Genomic DNA, 7803 nt, shown 5'->3' with positions numbered 1-7803 from the left:
GTTACAAGCTGATTGTGCATAGATAAGATCACTGAAGTTGCAAAGACTAAAGTCTCAAAGCCAAAGAGATATTCTTTATCAAAGTTAAGACTCTGCCACGCCCCCAGGGCGGCTGCTGGCCAAATGGGTGCCCTAAGCAGGATTGCATTGTTGTGCCCCCTCCCTCAAATATAATGGAAGCAAAAAATTTTTATAAAAAACAATTCACAAATTACAATTGTAGCTCTAAACAGTTACCTATGGATATGATTTTATTAATGCAATAGTCCCCAGCTAACATAAGACCAGCGGGCCACTGGTGGCCCACCGGAGTCAAAGTCGGCGGCCCACCGGCGGACGCCGCCCGCGGTTCACCGGCGTTTTGCTCATCGTTATTCCAGCGGACCACCAGCGGCAGCCACCGCTTTTCCGACAGCGGTCCTCTGACGAGCCGCTGGTTTATAATTACTGTATGCTGGCGGTCCACGGTCGGTCCGTGGTTCATAATCAGTTCAATTACGCTAACCAAAATATCCTTGCACACAATAATGGATCAAAAACAATGTAAAATCGCAATTCCAAATTTATTTTCAGTGAACAGATTAAACATGCAAATGCATTTACAGTATATTTATCAGATGGTTTTATCCAATGTGACTTTCAAATAGAAGCATTCGATTCACATATGTCCATATACAAAAGTCAACCACAAATTTAACCATGGTTTAACTATGATTGTTGTAGTAAATTCATGGTCTTATTACAGCATAGTACTAAACCTAAACTTTACCATGGTTTCAAACACTATGGTTACCAGTTTTACTCCAGCCTTACTAAAATATTACTATAGTAGAACCATGATATCAAAACCTTTATTTGAGGAAAAATAAATAAACTAGTTCCTACAGTTATGGTTACTAGATTTACCCTAGTAAAAACATGGTTAACTGTTGTAAGGGTACAATGCTTTTCACAATCAAAGCTGCTTTAGAAAATGCATATTTCAAGGTTAGAATAATAATAAAAAATTCCTTTAAACAACCAGAGGTGACTGTGACTCAAAGGGGAGCATCTTCTGGAAACAAATTAACGTCCATATGTCAATAACTCTAAGATAATACAAGTTATTTGTTCAAAGTCATGTTCAGTTAAACAGACAAACATTAAAGGGTAAGTTTGGTGAATTTAAATCCACTTCATACTGTCACAAAGTCTGTAATATGTAAATAAACAATATTCAGATAATGTAAAACATTATTGGGCTTAGAGAAAGATTAAACATTGTTCGTTCACATATATTACCATCATAGTAACAATACAAAGTGGGTTGAAAATCACTCAACGTATGCTTTAAGGCATTGATTACAATACATAATATGTGTCAGGTTGGTATGTTCATCTTTAGTTGCCATCATCTGGAGTCTTCATGAGTGTTGGCATCATCTGAAGTCACCACAAGTGAGGCTGGATCCAAGATGAAGTAACATTGGGATGGGCAACCTGAGAGATAGACAGGAAAACAAAAGGAAAAGGATTAGCATAGATGCTGTTCATATTATTTCAAAAGATGATCATGTGCATTTATTACTAGAGTACAAGGTTATGAGATGTGTTATGTAAATGCTTGACTAAAAAAGATGTATTTTTAATCTAGATTTAAACAGAGAGAGTGTGTCTGAGCTCCAAACATAATCAGAAGGCTATTCGAGAGTTTAAGAGTAAAGATCACTGCACACTGAGTCCGAAATTTTCATCTGAAATTTTCACACGTTAAAAAATAAATACGATCTCACATTGTGTCAATCACGTTTGCGCACTGCCTCCGAAATTTTCGTCCGTCAAAAAAAAATTCGGATCAGGTTCGATATTCGCATCCGTAGCATGCATTTTGATAGGAAAGGATGGGGAATATGAAAAAAAATAAAAACGCATCCGAAATTTTCGTCCGTCATAAAAAAAAAAAAATGGATCGGGTTTGATTTTTTTTCCGTTTCTTGCATCCGTAGGAAGCATTTTGACAGTTCAGAGCCACCGTACAAGCGAACGCCAAAATCCAGAATGGCGATTGTCAAGTTCATCCACTTCATCTTGCAGCACAAAGCACTGTATATAGTAGGCATGGGCTAAAATGGGTCTAAAATATGTTATTTTTAAATGTCTGGGTAGAAAACAACAACTTTTTTCCCCACTGAACATAATATTTTTTTTTAAGAAACATATAGAACATTTTGGAAAGGTAAACATGTCAAGCTAAATAATTAAAATAAATAATTGAATTCTTCTTAATTAAATTAAGTACAGTCACTTAAGTGAGCCTAAACCTGCAGCTCATATAATAAATAAATAATAAATCAATAATCAAAAAATAAATTACTTTCTGTAAAAAAGAAATCCTTATAAATGAAAAAATAAAATAAAAATGCAGTCACTTAAAGTGAGCCTAAACCTGCAGCTCAATAATCAAAACCATAATCAAAACAATTTCTGTAAATTTAAAAAATAATAATAATTATCAAAATAATTTAAAAAGCAGTCATTAAACCTGTAGCTTAACAAGGTTTTTGGAGACATGCTGACTTTCTACACATTCATTTTTCAGTCCAAGTTATGATGCAGGAATGTTCCCCTTTCCCAGATTAAATTTGGATCGGTGAGGTACGGGGCCGTGTGACTCATTATGCTTTTCGCTGCACACAACTGAGGGAGTCCTGAACTTTCTGTCTTTGACAACATGTAAAAAAAAAACTGTGCATACCGCAGAAATGCTATAATGAAATATTTTAGTGGTTTTGAAACCGTGACTTTTCCAAACCGCGGTATACCTTGAAACCGATTATCGTCCCATGCCTAGATATAGATCCTTGCACACTGAGTTCACAGAAATTGGTGGTTTTCTTTTTAATATGTGGCTCTAGTATCACTATAGCAATACATCCTGACATCCTGGAGTAAACTTTGAATCGCCCATGATAATCCCGCTGCTCCTTAATAAGGAGGGGGAACTCTCCATCCTCTCTATATCTCAGGATTGGATGGACCCAATATTTCCTTTGTTTTTTTAAGAAGCGAGAGGACAACAAAATCATCCTCAATGCTTGAAGACTCAATTTAGTAGTGTGGAGAAATCTAGAATATGTATATTGATAGATTCATTTTTGTATAAAAAACTAGGCCCCCCCAAATATATTAATTTTTCTTTGTAATGTCTGTTCAACTATTATTGTTTTATTTGTTAAAATATTCAGTACATGCATCAATTTTTTGCATACTCACAGCTAAGCCATGGTTGTCCAGTGGGTGACGGTAGCCAGATGAAAATCCCAGAGCAGACCTGAAAGAGAAAAAGAGAAGAGTTAGTAGTAGTTCACGCAAAGTTGTGTTGCACGGAGCTGTGGTGAGATCTGTAAAAGAACTGCTGGCTGAAAAAACGAAAGAACCCAAAAATCAATCACGCTTGTTGCCTTCTTCAAGTGTGTTACAGTAGGCTACTGTTTTGCTAATTTTTTCGCAACGGATTAATTAACACGCATCGGACTCAGTGTGCAAGGTTTCTGTTAAATTTTTAGGATTACGAATACGAAAAAATGCATCCAAAATTTCGGACTCAGTTTTAGGGGTGTGCGATATGACGATTTTTGATCGTGGACGATAAAAATGTCTCCACGATCTCCTTTTGAAGAAATATCGTAGTATCGTGCTACAGCGCACATTGTCAAATACAGTTCTGGCGCCTCCGTCTCTATATTCTGTACAACACGACATACAGCAGTAGAGTTACTGTGACAGGATACTGCACTTATTCGCGATCGAAAAAGTACATTATTTGCATACGAGCCTTGCTGGTTAAATGTTTAATTCGCGTGCTGGTCTGACGTGTGCTTTTTATGAGCGCATACACCTGAAGCACGTGCACTAAAAAGCCTGTCTAACAGCGCCTGATTACTCAACTAACTTATCTTTTGCGCTAATACTGTCAAAACACACAAGGTTTACATACAGACTCAGTTGGTTATCTCTAAAATGAAAGTAAATATAGTTAAGAGAGAAACAGATGCGTGCCTGTATATTAGATGCGTGCAGGTCTTAAAGGGACAGGACACTAGACATGCTGTCGACTGTCATTAAAGGGATAGTTCACCCTAAAATTTTATTTCTGTCATTATTTACTCACTCACATGTTATCCCAAACCTCTATTAATTTCTTGTGCTGAACCCAAAATAAGATATTTTGAAGAATGAGGGTAACCAAACAGTTGCTGGTCCACATTGACTTTGATAGCAGGAAAGAAAAATCCTATGGAAGTCACTGTGGACCAGCAACTGTTTGGTTTTCCACCTTCTTCAAAATAGCATTTATGTTCAGCAGAAGAAAGAAACTCATTCAGGTTTAAAACAACTTTTGAATAAATGGTATAAAAATAAAACATTATGACAGAATTGACAGACAGATGACATAATATTTATTTTTGGGGGAACTATTCATTTAACGTTAACAATATGGAGGACCAAACCTGCATAAATTAAATATGAATAAATAAATATATTAATGAATAAATGGATAAATAAATGTGACAATAGGAAAATTAATAAACGACTTGATAAAATAAATATGATTAATTTGTAATAAAGTAACCCCCCCCCCCCCTTAATTTATTTTCTGTTTTTATACATTTATAAAAAAAAAAAAAAAACTTTTATTTTTTCACTAATTCTTTTTAATGTATTTTTATTATTTATACATTTATTTTGAGATTTATTTATATATTTATGCATTCATTTTTTTTTTGAATGATTTATTCCCACATGTGTTTATTTATTCACTTATTTTTACTTTTCCGTGTGTAACATGTAAATGAGGATGGTGGTCCTCGTGTAGCTTCAGTGCATCATTGGTTGAGAGCTCGCGCTAGCATCGTCAGCCCAGCTAAGCGATAGAGATGAGTTTTCAAAGAAAATGGCGGCAAGTAGTAATTCATTATCCAGTTTGCTACGGGATGTGGCAGATCAGCTGGAGAGTTGTAAGTTATTTTCACCGAACGTTATTCGCATTAGTGCCGAAATATTTAAAATATTTTCCAGAAATAAAAACAGGAAGCTGAAGCCTGGAACCATCGACGTCAGACCCTAGGGTGATGACACCCAGTTATTAGACTAGAAACCAACCATCCTCTGGGTGTCTGACTCTGACTATATATAAATAAGTCTCAAAATAAATGTATAAATAATAAAAATACATTAAAAAAGAATTAGTGAAAAAATAAAAGTATTTTTTTTTATATAAATGTATAAAAGCAGAAAATAAATTAAGGGGGGAAAATTTTATTTTATTGGAAATTAATCATATTTATTTTATCAAGTCGTTTATTCATTTTCCTATTATCACATTTATTTATTTATTCATTAATATATTTATTTATTCATTCATTCATATTTCATTTATGCAGGTTTGGTCCTCCATATAACAAAACCCAAAGAGAAAAATCACTCACTATTCTTGACTGAAAAACGTTATTACAGTTGCTTTAGGAATCAGTCTATGTAGTGTTTTATTTTTATATTTGTTCATTTAATTTCATTGAATGCTCTGCTAAATACACCAATTGTACCTGAAAATAAAGCACTGTTTGTTTTATTTGTATATTATGTGTATTTGTAATGTGCATCTTTGTTCTTATTTTTTAATAAGAAAGATAAAATAATGACAAAGATTTTTATCTTCGCCCACTTTGGCCTAAATATCTGCCATGTCTTTTTTTTGTGTTACCTTGAAAGGCTTTGTCTTTCTAGTTTGGCTGTAATGCTCAGACAACTTGTAAAACCAACATGACAAAGAATCGTGATAAAATCGTTAATCGTGATATTTCTAAAAACAAACCGTGATATGATATTTTTCCCATATCGCCCACCCCTACTTCATTTACTGGAGTCTGATATTCTGGGTACTGTCAATAGTCCAGAGTTTTGTGACATTATTTAACTTACTTTGCTATAATTTGGTTAAATCGCAATCCGATTTTATTCTATATCCCTTAGTAAGCATATAATTTGTCCTCAGTATTCAGAGAACAGACATAGTCTACATTTGCCACAGTATTATTGAAGTGAGAGGAACATCATAACTGTAATTTACACAACTGTTCAAAAGTCAGTAGGATATTTTGCATCTTTGAAAGAAGTCTCTTTTACTCACCACAGCTATATTTATTGTAAAAGAGAAATTAAAAAACGCATTAAAACTATAACATTGTGAAATATTACAATTCAAGAGAACTGTTTTTAATTGGATATGTTAAAATTGTAATTTATTGCTGTGATCAAATCTGAATTTTCAGCATCATTACTCCAGTTTTCAGTGTCACATGATCCTTCAAAAATAAATTTGATATGTTGATTTGCTGCTCAAGAAACATTTCTGATTATTATCAAAACAGATGTGCTGATAAACATTTTAGTGTAAACTGATTTTTGTTCCATGATTCATTGTTAAATAGATTCCAGACCTTTAAATGGTAGTGTACAATACTGTTCAAAAATATGCAGTCAGTGAGGTTTAAGAAATTCATATTTTTATACAGCAAGGATGCATTAAATTGATGAGGAGTGAGAGTAAATATTTTTTTCAAATAGACACTGTTACTTTTAAACTTTGTTCATCAATGAATCCTAAAAAATAAAAAAATAACACACAAACAAAATACAAATCAGAAATATTTTCCTGAGCAGCAAATCAGCATATTAGAATGATTTCTGAATGATCATGTAAAACTGAAGAGTAATGAGGCCGAAAAGCCAGCTCTGATCACAGAAATAAAATACATTTTAACATCACTCACTCATGTTTGGATGTCAAAACCTTCTTAAAATAACTTTAATAAAGAAGTGTAACAGATGGATCGTGATACATGCAAATATGTAATGAAAAAATGCATATGAAGTGATTTAATGATCTTTCTCAGCTTAATGTTACCTGTTTCCCACATCTCTGTCAGCAACTTCCTTCAGAAATATAGTTATCTTGGAGCTTCTAATGTTGCAGAAGTGTTATTCCTGAAACCACAGAACAATTTTTATCAATAATAGCTTGCCATAAAATATCAAATCACATTTTAATTAGATTCAGTTAATTCACGCTCACTGATTAACAGGAAAGATACAGCCCATATTTTAGGCTAAATAAATTAATCTAGCAGAGTTCTATTAGTAGTATGTGCTAATTCCAGTAAGCGATTGAAAAAACCTTTACAAAGCTATTACAACTTCCCATCTAACGTTACACATAAACATGTGATGAAAAGTTAAAACTTTGATAAATCAGAGCTCAATATACAGAGTTAGCATACCAGTTAGCATACCTTGTCTGAAAACAGTTGAGATGCTAACGGACTTTTTCGAAGACACTAAACTGTCTTTATGACCTAAATATTCAACAGAAACGTGTCAATTAATAGTAAGAAAAGTGTCAGGAACAGTTGTATGTAATATTTGTGTGACTTTAGGTACTAAACTCACCCGAAAACGGTGAAAACAGCAGCGAGAGACGGAGTGTTGCAGCTGTCAGTTGGAGAGTTGTGGCCGTTTCCATGGTAACTCCCGCTCTGCAGCGTTTGATTGAGACTCAGCGCGCGTCCAACAAATTATGTCACAGTCACGCAGCATTTAAATAAACATAAACAACTAAAAATAACAATTTTATAAAATTTTGAATTTTAATAGTTTTGTAGCTCTATGACATAGGTGTAAACTGGAAACCGCTTGTGACAGTGGGGCAAATTAGCACTTTTATTTTATCATATATTTTTGTTATTTTTATGAGATGTATGATTT

General features: G+C 33.8%; 1 long non-coding RNA gene across 1 annotated transcript; it reads right to left on the bottom strand.

Annotated features, from left to right (window-relative positions):
• Window positions 1-545: 545 nt before the first annotated feature.
• LOC306876934 lies at window positions 546-7026 on the bottom strand. The gene is made up of 3 exons (XR_013784858.1): window positions 6947-7026; window positions 3253-3310; window positions 546-1479 (listed from the first exon to the last, which is right to left on the bottom strand). It is a non-coding gene; the product is annotated as an uncharacterized lncRNA (long non-coding RNA).
• Between the last annotated feature and the right edge of the window lie 777 nt (window positions 7027-7803).

The sequence above is a fragment of the Barbus barbus genome (assembly GCF_936440315.1).
Source record: "Barbus barbus genome assembly, chromosome: 11".
Taxonomy (NCBI): domain Eukaryota; kingdom Metazoa; phylum Chordata; class Actinopteri; order Cypriniformes; family Cyprinidae; genus Barbus; species Barbus barbus.
This window is presented reverse-complemented; position numbering and strand designations above follow the sequence as displayed.